The sequence below is a fragment of the Agelaius phoeniceus genome, chromosome 6, assembly GCF_051311805.1.
Source record: "Agelaius phoeniceus isolate bAgePho1 chromosome 6, bAgePho1.hap1, whole genome shotgun sequence".
Classification (NCBI taxonomy): domain Eukaryota; kingdom Metazoa; phylum Chordata; class Aves; order Passeriformes; family Icteridae; genus Agelaius; species Agelaius phoeniceus.
In genome coordinates, this window is record NC_135270.1 from 203,911 (window position 1) to 218,854 (window position 14,944).

At 50.1% G+C, this 14,944-nt stretch overlaps 2 long non-coding RNA genes across 3 annotated transcripts; both read right to left on the reverse strand.

The window, feature by feature from the left end:
* Window positions 1-435: 435 nt before the first annotated feature.
* LOC143694265 (uncharacterized) lies at window positions 436-4,881 on the reverse strand. Of its 2 annotated transcripts, XR_013182613.1 has the most exons (4): window positions 4,339-4,881; window positions 3,092-3,155; window positions 2,374-2,449; window positions 436-1,593 (listed from the first exon to the last, which is right to left on the reverse strand). It is a non-coding gene; the product is annotated as an uncharacterized LOC143694265 (long non-coding RNA). The 2 variants fall into 2 exon arrangements; XR_013182612.1 differs by lacking the exon at window positions 4,339-4,881 and having other exon boundaries at window positions 3,092-3,276.
* Window positions 4,882-6,956: 2,075 nt separating this feature from the next.
* Window positions 6,957-14,555, reverse strand: LOC143694194 (uncharacterized). The gene is made up of 3 exons (XR_013182544.1): window positions 14,445-14,555; window positions 8,749-8,946; window positions 6,957-7,152 (listed from the first exon to the last, which is right to left on the reverse strand). It is a non-coding gene; the product is annotated as an uncharacterized LOC143694194 (long non-coding RNA).
* Window positions 14,556-14,944: the final 389 nt, after the last annotated feature.

Genomic DNA, 14,944 nt, shown 5'->3' on the forward strand with positions numbered 1-14,944 from the left:
ATCGGAACAAGGTCCTGGTGGCCAGCCACTGCAGTTCTTCTGAAGCAATTTTTTAAACAATCAAATACTGATACCACAAAAATAAAGCAAAAAGCTGACTACTGGCTAAGGAAGAAGGAAAAATTAACTTTTGACAACAACAACAACATTCCAAGGACACAGGCTTTTTTCCAATCTCATACCTTATTATTACCTCTCTTGGGAATTCTCATCGTGGATCCCAAAAGGAATAAATCCCTCAGAGTGTCCTAAAGCACAAAGTAGCACGCTGGAGCTCCTCACACTCCCAGGAGGGCAGCACAGCGTGCACCGAGTCTGCAACAAATTCTGCTCAGTGAGGGTCTGCAAACAAAGTTTCCAGTGATGAACTGAACTCATTTTCAAGGGACGCTTTCTAAGCACAGAAGCACAACAAAGAACAAGCAGAAACAATCCTTACAAACACCTGCGAGTTTTATTTAGCATGGATGCGACTGATTGCCACCCTATGGCTTCTCCCTTGGGTTTGTCTTAGGTTCAGGAGGATGATGATGCACACTCTGCCTTCCCTGAACCCCCACAGCAGCCGAGCGCTGCCCAGCGCGTTCAGACCATCGGGAACTGGGTCACGCACACCCGGATGGGCCGGAGCTGCTCTGCTGGAGATTGGGGAGACGAGAGCAGAGAGGCGCTGGCCCAGGCGTCGTCCCAGTTCTGTTGCTGTGGGCCGAGAAGGAGTTTGCTCCCAACAGCTGCAGCCACCCTCAGCTCGCTCCCGTGGTGAGTATCAATGGCACACAGAGGCAGCCTGAGGAAATAATGGGCTGGGCTCTAAGGGCTGGGACAGGCTCTGATTTTTTGTTTTGTATTTGCACGATGATCGGTACAACAGGGCTCTGATGGATGACTCGGCAGCACGCAATTAAAAACTCCTCCGTAGGATTACATGGACTTGTAGGAAAAGACAAAAGCCCATCACCCTTCTGAAATCTCCTTTGAATCCCAAGCACGTGGATTGTCACCGTACTGCAGCTTCCAGGTTTTCAAAGCAGCTTACTTCTGAAGGCCAGGAAACATTTATTCCTACAGAAACAATGGGCAGCACCCGGGCTAATCTAAGCACTCCTGTTGGATAGGGGATCTGCCAGTGTGCCAGTCCAGCTTAAAGCAGGCTTCACGCCAGTCTAACGTCCCCACTAAATTCTTCCCCTATCTCCCGACCCCGAAATCTTATTTTTCCCTAAAGCTTCGCATCATTAGCAAATTCACAGTAACATGTTTTTTTTTTACAACATTCAAAAATGTCATGCTGGACTGAACTAGAGAGTAATTTTCAAATATAAGCTTAGCAAAGTCTGAATTGACTTGTCCAGAGAGAAAACCTACAAGTGAACACCTACACCTGCCTAAAGAGACCTAACGAGCCCCTGGCAGCCACCGGCATCAAAGCGCAGTGGATGTTTCTAATCCAGGCTAAGGAGAACAATATCACCTTTTGTTCTCTCCAGTTTGTTTCCTCTGCAGTCCTAGTTGCTCCTTATGATTTTTACAGTCTCTGTATCTTCTCGGGCAGCGCTGAGTCTGACGACCGGGATACGAGAGTCCTTCCCTGCCCTACGGAGAGAACCAGGAAAAAAAGTTCAAAAAAGAACAGGGCAGTTTGAAGTTAATACCTCCGACGAGAAGCAGCACCCGACAAACAGAGCAACGGTGAACAAAGCGTGACACCTCCCTGGGGACAGAAGACTTACAAACTCTCCGGGATTTACAATTCCAGTAACCAAGCCCTTCAGCACAGCAGCCAAGTGTCCCATTAGGTGGTGCTGCACCAAAGCACGATCCGAGAGGTTCCAAAGAGTGAAATGCACGTTATTGTCCAAAGACGTAAAATCTTGCAAAATAACAAAACTACAATAGATCTAAACTACAGGGCAAGAGTACAAGTGTTAGCTTGAGGAGCTGGAACCATCCAGGTGAGCAACTGCTAACTGGATCCTCAACAGACTTTGAGGAACCCTTCAGGATACAGAAGGGTTTTCCCCAGAAATTGCACAGGCCGAGTTTTGATAGAAGTGCACTTGCCAGATGCTCAGAAACGTCACCCATCCTCCTCCAGGTGTCCTGAGAGAGCTGCGAATGGCTCTCACGTGGTTTGAGCTGGTTCTGTAAGGGCTCAGGGTGAATTTCACCAGATGCAACCAAACTGGGCAACACCCAGTGGGACAGAAGGAACCCAAAGCTTGTTTTACCCAAAGCTTGGGTAAGCAGAGCTCCAGCAAATACTGAGGAAACGGACAGAACGGGCTAACAAATAATAAACATACCTTTTTTAACTTGCCTTTTTTTTTTTTTTTCAGATGAGCAAAACAATTAAGGAGAAGGTGGAAAACTCACCGTGACTGAACATTTCATCACCTGTAAGCTGACCATCCTTAGCATAGAGGACTCCAAATTTAAAATTCACCGATCCCTGGAAAATAAAACCAAATATTATTTGGTAAACAGTCAAACAGAAGACATAAAAATTTGTTTCCTCTAATCTTTGCATACATCCTACACGTTAGAACATACATTTTATACCATCTCCTAATACATAATGATTTACCTTTAAACTTTGATAGTATAGCATAAATTCATTAACTTAAATTGGTGATCTATTATTATTTAGTTGGTGCTTCAAGTTATTTTTGCTGTCAGGTTCAAAAAAACAGGACTTCTTTTTACTGTAACGAGCAATTGATTTAGAACTCATCAAAAGCCCATCCAAATACAAAGCCGTATTCACCGGACGGGTCTGTGAGCAAGAAGTAGTTAGGCTTGTACTCACCTCTTGCCCTTCAAGAACCAATAAATCCTGTCAACAAAAACAGCATCTTTAGCCCCCTCCTATTAAAGATTCTACAAGGATGATGGTTTTATTTGTGTTTAGAAGTTTGGATTTGAAATGGCCAGCTCAATGGATAAAAAGACAGTTTAAGTAGTATTAGATTCTTCTTATTATTATTCTTATTAGCTACTGGAAGAAACAAACCAGTAGGATCTATACTTAATTACTTCTATTTCCAGGAAATCATAAAGAAAAAGAACCAAACCAAAAAAAGTCACTTCCTACCTTTTGTATCTCAGGATGAAAAATGTCTCTTGGGCTCTTCTCCAGTTTCTCCAGACTCCTGGCACTGAAATGCAAATGAACGAGTGCTTTATAGGAGGGCAAGTGCACATTCCAACCCCGAACCACCAACTGATGGCAGTTACAGCGCTTACAAAATGAATCCTTCCCAGAGCCTCTGGGAAATGGAACGGTTTGTGCAACTGCCATTTCTTCCCCAAAATACTAACTCCCAACACTTCCTAAACTGAGTTTGCATTTTAAAAACAGAAATTAGGGAGACTCAGGGTGGAGATCAGGTTGAAATTGATTTCCTTCTAAAGCACAGGGGCTCTGTTCCATCACCCTTCACTTTGGCTCCACACGGAATCACGGGGAGCATTTTAGGAGGGCTCAAGAACCAATTCTATTTCTCTCTTTTTTCTAGTTCTCTCTCTTCCTAAATAATTCAAGGCAAGTCAAATGAAAAAGGACAAGTTCAGCAGCAAATTCACACTTTTCCCCTTTGTCTGCTCAAGAACAGGCTTTAAAACCACTTCTTGCTGCCTTCAACGGTTAAGACTTGCAAAATGGTTTCGCAAGTTTGATAGGTTTATCATAAAAACCACAGAACGCAAGCTCTGAATGACAGGAAAAGGTACACAGGCAAATATCTCAGCTGATGGTGGCTTATTTGCAAACACAGACCTTAACGGACATTGCACGGAGAATGTTTCAGTGGGACTCGAAGGGAAAAATATTTTCTGAGTACCCTGTAAACAAGAAAAGCTAGGATATATTACAGGACATACCCACGTGTTCTGCATATTCAAATAGGATTATCAATAAAAACATTTAAGAAGGAAGAAAACCAAGGTAATTTTACTCAGCTATATTTACTGCCGATTTAGAGGGAAAAAAAAAAAAAAAAAAAGTGAACCAGAAACGCCTACAGTAGAACTTTAAACCAATTGCTTGGATAAAAGCAGCTCATGGAACATGAAGTAGAAAAAAAGCGAAACCAGTATCAGACCTGCCTATTTTCTTACCATTGCACAAGAAAATCCGACAAGCGGTAGAAAGTCACTGCCTAAAACCGATCCTAGGATGTAACCGAGAACAATGGAGGCATTTGCTAATCTAAACGGAAACCTTTTCCGGACCCTAGTGTCAAATCACACGTTTTGTCTCTCAGCAGCTCGAGGCTGGAGAGCATTTCCCCTGGGGGTCGGGAGGGCAGGGGCACAAGGGGCTGAGTTTGCCGATCGCACCTGTGCCATCAGAAGGATCCTGCCCGGCGCTCCTTGCGCTCGCCATTCTCCGGGCCATCGCTGTGTTTTACTGCTCAGCGATGCCGCTCCATCCGTTTGCGTGGAAGGAAGAGCCACGAGCACTGAGGCACTCAGCAGCCGTGTCATGCCAGCGATGTCGAGCGCTCTCTGCTCGCAAGGCTGAGCCCGCCGCGGAGCCGCCTCCGCAGCCGCTCGTCCGCCCCCGCCCGCAGCAGCGGCAGCGACCCGAGGGAGACGGCTGCAGCTCGGCGGCTCCCGCGCCTCCGCCAGCCCGAGGGCAGCCGCCGCACAGTGACCGCGGCAGCGCCCGGCGCCGCTCGCCCGGGGCGGCTCCTGCAGCTCCCGGCCCGCGGCAGCAAAGCACCGCCTGGCGCTCCGCCATCGGCGGGCGGCAGCGCGCCCCGCCCGAGCTCAGCCCCCGCCACCGGGACCGCTGAGCGAGGCCGAGGCGCCGGGCGGACGCCCCTTCCGCGCCGCTCGGCTCCGTGCGGGCGGCCGGACGGAGGCTTCGCCCCTCCAGCGTCGCTGCCGCGGCTCCGTCCCGCGTGGCACAGGCGCCGGCAGCTGCCCGCTCCCCCGGCGCGCGGCCGCCTCGGGCCGCCAGCCACTCCTACGGCGCGTCGGCCGTTGCGTCAGACGCCGCGCTTTACGGCCGCAGGGCCTGCCGGGAGTTGGAGTCTCGGACTGACAGCCACCGCTCCGTTCTCCGCCACCGGGAGCTGCGCTCCCGCCAGGAGGTCAAACGGCTCCTTCGCTCCTGGGCGCGGAAGCACCTTAGGCAGCACCGCCCCTGCCGAATGTCCTTTCTTTTCCACTCCAACTCTTTTTTCTTTTCTTCACTCTGTTTTTCACCCCCTTTTCCACTTTCGCTCTTTCTTTTTCACTCTCACCCTTTTCCTTTTTCATTTTTTTTCTTCCTTTCTCTTCCTCCTTTTTTTTTTCTTCCTTTCCTGTTTCCTTTTCTTTCTTTCGCTCTTTCTTTCTGTCTTTCTCTATTTCTTTCTTTCTCTCGCTCTCTTCCTGTCTCTCTCTTTCTTTCTTTCTGTCTGTCTTTCTCTATTTCTCTCTCTCTCTCTCTTTCTTTCTCTCTGTCTCTCTTTCTTTCTCTCTTTCTTTCTTTCTCTCTCTCTTTCTTTCTCTCTGTCTCTCTTTCTGTCTCTCTTTCTTTCTCTGTCTCTCTCTCTCTGTCTCTCTTTCTTTCTCTCTGTCTCTCTTTCTCTCTGTCTCTCTTTCTGTCTCTCTCTGTCTCTCTTTCTTTCTCTCTGTCTCCCTTTCTTTCTTTCTTTCTCTCTTCCTTTCTTTCTCTCTCTCTCTTTCTGTCTCTCTCTCTGTCTCCCTTTCTTTCTCTCTCTCTTTCTTTCTTTCTCTCTGTCTCTCTCTCTGTCTCCCTTTCTTTCTCTCTCTCTCTTTCTTTCTTTCTCTCTGTCTCTCTTCCTTTCTTTCTTTCTTTCTCTCTCTCTCTTCCTTTCTTTCTCTCTCTCTCTTTCTGTCTCTCTCTCTGTCTCCCTTTCTTTCTCTCTCTCTTTCTTTCTTTCTCTCTGTCTCTCTTTCTGTCTCTCTCTCTGTCTCCCTTTCTTTCTCTCTCTCTCTTTCTTTCTTTCTCTCTGTCTCTCTTTCTGTCTCTCTCTCTGTCTCTCTTTCTTTCTCTCTCTCTCTTTCTTTCTTTCTCTCTGTCTCTCTTTCTGTCTCTCTCTCTGTCTCCCTTTCTTTCTCTCTCTCTCTCTCTTTCTTTCTTTCTCTCTGTCTCTCTTTCTGTCTCTCTCTCTGTCTCCCTTTCTTTCTCTCTCTCTCTTTCTTTCTTTCTCTCTGTCTCTCTTTCTGTCTCTCTCTCTGTCTCCCTTTCTTTCTCTCTCTCTCTTTCTTTCTTTCTCTCTGTCTCTCTTTCTGTCTCGCTCTCTGTCTCTCTTTCTTTCTTTCTTTCTCTCTTTCTTTCCCTGTATTTCTACTCTGGGATTTCCATTCTGGCTTTAGGATAAAAAAGCAGCAGTCGAAACGTTCAGGCTACCGGGGAGTGCAAAAAACCCCAAAACGGTAATGATTTTAGGAAAACTATTTCCTCCATGGGAGCCTGAAATTTTCTACAGCTGCAGGTGACATAGAGCTTTTATTTCTTCTTTTAGATAGTTTATACTTAATACTCTATTTATACAGCGCCCCCTGCCGTCTTCATGGGCGCACTGCGGGCACAGCGCCCCCTGCCGTCTGCATGGGCGCACTGCAGGCAGAGTGCCGCCGAATGACGTCAACTCGTCGACACGGCGCCCCGCCCCGGCCACGCCAGCCCAGCTGGCCCTACCAAATCTCTGTTTATACACACAGTAAACAAAACCAAAATCCCAGGAATACCTATCAGAAGTCTAGGAAAGAAACCTCTTGAAATTTATCCTACCTCAAATACAAACCAACCCCTCCAGAAAGTTAGCTTCACTCAAAAAAACTATTTACACAGAGGTAATAAGACCAAGAAATAAAACAACACACCATATAACGAACCACCAACGAATACAACAGCGAAGGAAAAAAAAAACCCACGTTTTTTTCTTTTTTTTTATTTCAACTAACTTCCTTTATTAGCTAGAACCAAAGATTTTGCCAGGGCTGTAACAACAACAACAACTTCTTTTTCTTCTTCTCCTTCTGAAATGTCCCTTCTCCTTCCCAAACTCCTTACAACTTCTGCGTTTGAATCCAAGCCAAAAGCAAAATTCGTGCACTTGTGAGTCCGGTGCTCCTGTCAGATTCTCTGTCTCCCTCCACATCTTCTTACACTTTCAGTCTGAACGCTGTCCTGCCCTGATGAGTTTGACAGAAGAATTGGCACATGTTAAGAGAGCATTTCTCTCCCTCCCTCCCTCCCTCCCTCCCTCCCTCCCTCCCTCCCCAGAGCTGGTTTCCTTAGCGCATTTCAATCGATCCCAAGCCCGCAATGATGCGCGCTCTGCCGGAAAGGGGAAACACGTGCTAGTGAACAGCAGCTCAGAAACAATTCTTTTCTAATGTTACCTGCTCTACTTGACTGCTCGCTAACACAAGTCTCATTTTACCATTGCAGGGAGAAGGCTGTAGGAAAATGTCTGATGAGCAGCCACAAAAGGCCTCACTCCCTGCTACACAGCCTGCAACAACCTCGGCAGAGCGGAGCAGCCAAATCACCGCGCTCTCCTTGCCGTGGGCAAGGGTAGAAGATGACTGGGGGAGGCACATAAAAAGAAGGGAAATGCTCCTATAAATGCACAGCCATTTGCTTTCAGAAGCCCAGAGTTCAGGATCTTCTCTAGGAAGCCAGACGTGACATGATATTTCTAAGATTTTCTTCTTCATCAAAGGAAATGTCCGTACATACACACTCTTACAAACGTACCTAGGGTTTTGGGGTTTTTTTTCTTCTGAAGCTCCAAGAATGATTTCCCACCTTGATTCATTCAGAAGAAACGGCCCCTGTGACTCAGGTCAGAAGGGCGGCCTGCGTTTTTGATCACGACAGCTTTTGGCTTTACCCTGTGAGCAGGAGCAGCCAGAGCTGAGGCTCAGCAGAGGCTGACCCCGGCCAGCCCCTTCCTCCCTTCCCTGTGTGTCACAATGACTTCCAGGCAGAAGGATGCAAAGCAGGTTTGTGTCTTTTCTCTTCAGTGCCAAGAGGTAAAAGATGTAGGCTTTGAAATAACTAATGACCCTCTCTTGGAACTCTCCCAAGGACAGTTTGAAAGCAAAGACAGAAGATTGCTGCTAAATCCATATGGGATAAGGATGAGAGCAGCAAGGATCCGAGGCCAGCAGCGTTGCCAGGCAGTGTCACGTCCCTGCCACCTTGTGACAAGGCACACAGCTGCAAAGCCCCAAAGCCTGCAAGCCCTGCAGCTGCCGCACGGATGGACCTGGTTCCCTTCCCAGGTGCCCAGAGGGACACCTGAGGGCAGGTGTCGTCCCCCGCCCCCCGAGGGCGCACCCAGAGCCCCAGGCAGGGACGGAGTCACTGACGGCTCTCTGGGGACGAGACCCTCCCTGCAGGTGACACCGGCTTGTCCTCTCCCTGTGGCACAGGGACCTCCAGGCTCTAGGACCAGCCTCATTTTGTCAGCATCCAGGTGCTGTGCTAGAGCCAGAGGGGTCAAGGCTTTCCAGAACCATAGGATCCTTGCGGTTGGAAAAGCCTTCTAAGGACATCGAGCCCAGCTGCTGCCCCCCCAAATCAGGTCCCTAAACACCACATCTTGACATCCTTGACATGTCTCCAGGCATGGGGACTTCCCTGGGCTCCTATGCCTGAGCACCCTTTCAGTGAAAAAATTTTCCCTCCAATCCAATCTAAGCTTTCCCTGCTGCAAGTTGAGGCCATTTCCTTTTGCCGTGTCACTTCTTACCTGGGAGACCTCGGTACTTCAACCTTACCTGCTCCTTCCCTAGGCGGTCTCTGGCTTGGCTGGAGGAGAGGAGAAACACTCCCACCACAGGAATGGCAGCTCAGGAGGTCCCACACCAAGGCCAGGGGGAGCAGCCGTCCTCGCCAGAGCTCGCACGTCCCTTCTTCTCAGAGATTGGCTCTGCTTTTCCTCCCGGGCAGATCTCTGCTGAGTGCTTCACAATTGCCTGTTTGGAGGAGGGGGGGGAAAGAGGTTAGCCAAGTTTTTTATCCAGACTTAGCTGCTGGCTTTGCCTCCTCCTGACTTCCTTCTGCTAAGAAAACAGCTGCCTTTGGACTTCTAGGGGCAACTTGCACGTCATGCCTGAAAAGGAACTACAGAAAAGCGCCTCATTTATAAAGCCTCAGCCAAGAAGACAGATGCAGCTGCAGCTTCGCCATGCCCACTGCCTGCAGAGCCGGCAGGCACCAGGCCAGCTCTGCTCCTCCTTCAAGTTGTTCCCAAAGCTGCTGGAAGAACTGAAGGCTCCTTTGGCCTTCCATTGCTCGGCTTGTCCCGAGAAAGAGCTTTGAGTGTTGTTACCCCTCCAGAAAGGAAGGGCCTTTCTGTCTCACACGCTCGGTGACACAAGGCTACGCAGCCTCTGCTCCAGGTGGGAAGGGCTTCCTTCCTCCTCTGGCACCTGGCTGGCACAGGTTGCTCAGAGGTCCTGGGGCTGCCCCATCGCTGCAAGTGTTCAAGGCCCCTCGGTGCTCTGCGATGAGGCTCTGAGCAAGCTGCTCTATGGAAGCACGTCCCTGCCCACGGCGGCAGCAGCCTTGGAATGAGGTGATCTTTAGAGCCCCTTGCAACCTGAATTCTTCCATGATTCTGTGAACTGAAAAAAGCGGGGAAAGAAATCTGTAAAGGTCACTAAATGCATCCAAGCACATCCCCAAGGATCCAATCCTCAGCAGCCCATGCAAGGCAAGGTCAGAGCTCTCTGCCCACCGAGGACACGGCAAGCAGCACGGACCTTTCTCCCACTCTCCAGCACGGAGAAGTGGGAGGCCAGAGGGAGTCTGTCTGTTTACAGACACCGGAGGGCGGCGGGACGGGGCGGGCGGTCTTACCTTGCAAAGCTGGCGGCAGAAAGAGCGGGCAGCGCCGCCGCCCCGCCGGGATTTTCCGGCCCGCCGTCGCTTCCGCCGCCTGGAGAGGCGCGTGCGCGGGCTCGGGGGGGGGGTGCAGCCCCGTTCCGACGGCGTTCGCCCGCCCCCGCTCGCTGCCCCCGGCCCGCGGAGCGCTGCGACCGCGCCTCCGCCGCCCGCCGAAAGCGGCCCCGCCGGGCCGCACCCCCCCCCGGCCATTCTTCTCAGCCATCGTGTCCCTTTTGCACTCCTGAACGTCTTTCACCCCTCCCGGCCATTTACCGAGCCTGCCCCGCCCGCCGCTCGCTCCCGCCCCGCCCGCCGCTCGCTCCCGCCCCTCGCCCTTGCCTCGCTCGGCAGCCGCGTCCTTGCCCCGCCCCCGGCAGCCAGCGGCGAGGGGCAGGGCGCTGGCTCGGGGGGCTGCAGTACCGCGCTCTGGCCAAAGGGCGGCAGACTCCCGGGTCCGCGATATCCCCGCCCTTTTGGCCGCCATTTTGAGAAGGTCAAAAAAAAAAAAAAAACCACCCGCGACATTGGCGACGCGCCACTCCCAACATGGCGGCCGAGAGAGGCAGTTACTCACATGCCAGTCAGAAACACGCCAAAATACACCCACCCGCGGCGCCGCTGACCCCACAGCCCGTGTCGGGCACACCTGAAACACAAGAGAAAATCCCGCCGGGGCCGCGCCGGCGTCGGTGTCCTGTGCAGGCAGTCCGCATAGACACACCGGGGTCCTACGCTTTCCCGCCCTTTTGGCCGCCATTTTCAGAAGGTCAAACAAACTCCCGCGACAGTGGTGACGCGCCACTCCCAACATGGCGGCCGAGAGAGGCCCCCCCCCCCCCCCTCCCCACCTCGGCCGAGAGAGGCGGTTACTCACATGCCGGTCCGAAACCCGCAAAAGTACGCCCGCCCGCGGCGCCGCTGACCCCACAGCCCGTGTCGGGTACACCTAAAACGCCACAAAAATCCCGCCGGGGCCGCGCCGGCGTCGGTGTTCCGTGCAGGCAGTCCGCATAGACACACCGCCGGGGGCCCTCCGCTTTCCCGCCCTTTTCGCCGCCATTTTCAGAAGGTCAACCAAACTCCGCCACGCGCCACGCCCAAGAGGGCTGCCTGGCGGCGGCGGGCTGCAGTACCGCGCTCTGCCCACAAGGCGGCAGCACTGCCGCCCACCCCAGCCGGGGGCGCCGCGCGCCGAGGGGCTGCGGGCGGCCAAGGCGGCAAAAAAGAACAGGGGCCATCCCCCCCAAAAACTCCTCTAAAAATAAATGCCAAAAACCTGCCTCTTACCAAACAAGAACCAAATAAGCCCCCTTTCTTTCATGCCTTCTTGAAATAAATTTGATAGTTCTAGTTTTCCTAGTTCTATTCACACGCATATTTAGACCGGACAGTGATGTGTTATGTCGTTTATACAATCTATTATGCCTATTCCTATTATCTGTATTTATTCATACTTTGTGGTTGTAGCAATATCATTATCTATTGATTGTATATTTCTCGACTTCCATTTAGATTTCTATCATACTTTTATTCTTCCAAAAAAAATCCCATCTCTAACCAAACAAATACCAAACAACCCTTCTTTTCAACTCTATTGAAATAGTTTTATATTTAGAGCTTGCATAATTATATTCACTTTTATAGTCACCGTTTAGACTGATGCATTCCATTCATCATTACATATCACATATCTATTATTCACATCATAGAGATAAATCATTATTTTTATCATGTACCAAATCTACTGCTACAACTTCTTTTTTCTAATAGTTTCAATTTTTATATCCATCTTGATGTATTCATGAGATCTTTTTACAAGTAGATTTCTACCTTTCTATCATTTGTATTTGTAGTTTTTATAATAAAACCCCTGCTTTTGCCAAGTAAAAAACAAAACCATCCTTTCTTTTAAACTACTTTTAATAATGTTGTTGTATTTACAGTTACCATATCTATAATGTTTTAGATATTATATCATAGCGACGTACTAGATTTATAGCTGTTTCCTATAATATACCATCATAAGATGTATACGGTATCACTTGTATTACGTGTTGTATGGATTTATGTCACTTTACATTTACAATCCTTTAATAATTTGATCTATATATCTGCATAGATTCGCAACACATTTCTAGATTTAAAATTTCCTTTGAGCTGTGTTTATATTTAGCCTCTCTATTGATATATCTATCAACATACACAATGCTCTTTGAAAAATACAATATCTTATTGGAATATATCATGACTTAAGTTACCTGTTAAATTTTAGATCAAAATAAAAGTTTATTCCCATTTCTACACATCTACTCGTTTTGTTTAAAGATAGCTATCCTTAGAATTTTACATTTAAAATCCAATTCCTAAATGCAATGACAAAACAAACAGCAGCGAATTCCCACCAATGTCTTCCAAAACCATCAAGATACCTCCACCAGCCAAACAACTGCCAGCGAAAAAAACACACAACACTCTTTTCACTAACAGTTCTCATCACATCAGAAAAATGGAACCAAACGAAAAGAAAACCCTGGAGAAACACACGCAGCAAATCACAAAAACCTCTAAAAAAACCCAAACCAACTCGCTCAACTCCAATCAGTGCCACTGACCCTGAACGTTATTTTAAAAACTAACCAAAATTCTACATCTACACTAACTCAAAGAATAAGCAATACTCTGTCAAAAGAACTTTAGAAAGCGAACTAATGAACGAAATAGAAAAAAACCAAAAAATCTCAACCACTAAAAAATAAGAAAATAACTACCCAAAAAAAAAAACAAAAAACCCCTACTTAAAAAGACCCACCATATAAATACCCACGTTCCCAAAAATAAAACTGATCAATAACCACCAAATACGTCAAAGGACAACAAGAAACGAAAAAAAAAGAAAAAAGAAAAAAAAAAAAAAGAAAATACATTTGTAAAACAAAAGTCCCCCAAACCAAAGCAACTTCAATTTACGTCAAAAAAATTATTCCCAACTGAAGAATAAACGCATAGAACCTCATTCGATCAAAATAAAAATACCACCCAGAAATAAACACAAAGCCGAAAGAGAAACGTAACCATTCACAAGATCTCCCAAATGATCCGTAACAATAAAACATACACTACAATCAAACAAACCAAAGAAATAAAAGCCCTGGAAGACGAGAAACACAAACGCAATTAGAGAGATTTTAAAAACCCCGCTGCTATTAACGACACGACGCCACCTCGAACCCACCGAAACAAACGCTACACGCCCACGCTAATAAAAGCCACGGCGACAGAATTAAAATCCGAGCCGCTGCTTCACGCAACGACCCGTAGAAACCATTGCACGCCTTTAAAAACAGAATAGCCCGGCAAAAAAAAATATCCGACTACAGAACTCGATTCAAACCAAACCTTTATCGTCACCACCCGAACCGAGAACCGTACCGGTCAGGAAGAACGCCATAGCCCTGAGCGCACACCCACTGCGACCAGAACAAACCCGTGCGATCGATCCCTATAAAGCCACCTCCGAACCGCGACACCCAAGAACTTGCGGCAGCCCAACCCCGCGCTGCCGGCCCCGGACGGAGCGCGGCTCCCGGCGGCAAAGCGGCTCCTCCGGCGGCTGCTCCGGCGCGCAGGGGCGGCGCCGCCCCGGAGACCCCCCCGCCCCCGCCCGCTCCCCCTGCCCGGGGGGCCCCGGCGGCGCCCGAGCCCCGCGCCCGGAGCGGACAGAGCGGCCGGCACCGGCCGGGCCGGCGCAGCAGCGCCCGCGCCGCCTCTACCGCCCTTGGCCGGCCCGGCGCCAGCTGCCCTCGGCTCCGCACGGCGGCTCGCACCGGCAAAGCGGCTCCGCCGCTGCCGCGCCAAATTCCCCGTGCGCCTCGGCACCCGCCCGGCCCGGGCCGGCAGCGCTCCCGAGCGGCAACGCTCCGGCCCGGGCCGCGGCCACAAGAAGCGCCCTCAAATGCAGCGGCACAGCCCGACTGCAGCCCTGCAAACGCCGCCAGAGCTGCGGCTTCCCGCAACTCAACCCCGAAACTGACGCCGCGGGCGGCGCTCACCTCGCTTCAACAAGGGCAAAGAAATGGCTTCTCCCCTTCAAATTCATCCCCTAGGAGCGCAGAAAAGAAGGGGCTTTCCTCCAATGAAATCCTGCAAGCCATGTGCAAAGGGGGATTTTGACCTCCATTCAAACCCTTGCAAAGGAGGGACACCAGCGCTGTCCCCTCCATTTAAACCTTAGGATGATGAAAATGGGCTGGTTACCTTCAAATCAAAGCCATCCGATGACAACAATACTTTGCCCATTCCCGTTCAAATGGAACGCAGGGATTCCCTGTCACCCCTGGGATACCCCTAACAGCCGGGAAAAGGCAGCTTTTCCTTCAACCGACATCCTTGGAACCGCAAGCGAAAGCGGATCCCCCCCAGTTCAAACACAGACAATATTAGGAGAGTAGCTGCTTGCCTCTCCTTCATTTCTTTTGTCTTCACAAGCTCCCTTTTTGTTCCTGGGGAAGCGGGGAGGGGGGACTGCCAAGATCCAATTGAAAAGGGAAAGGACCAAAGTCCCCGCTCCAAATCCACACGCGCTCACCCGTTCGGCTGCTGCTTCCCGGCACAAAGATTCGTCCCTCGGCACCTCCTTGAAGCGATGCTCCGCGGATCCAAGCGCGTATCCAGGTGTTCGCCCAGACGCTGCCAGAAGCTCTCGCAGTCCTTCCATGAGACAGCCCCGGGAGCCCCCCCATGAACCCCTCTACTCAGCAGCTCCATGCAAAAGGCAGCTGAGGCGAAGCCTCCCCCTAAAACAGCCTCGCCCCCCCGGCAGGAGCCGGCCCCTCATCATCCTCACAGCTCACACCTGGGGCTGCTCCGAGCCCCCCATCATCCTCACAGCTCACACCTGGCGCTGATGCCACTCTCCAACAGCGCCTCTCCCCGTCCAGCACACAGCCCGCTTCTCACAGACACAGAGCCAACAGAAATCTGCTCCGGGTGCTGGCTTTTCTTAGTCCGTCTGCTTCCACAATTCAGACACGGACGTGCGCTGATGGCACTGAGGGAAAGCTTTCCAGGGCACAAAACTGTCATTCT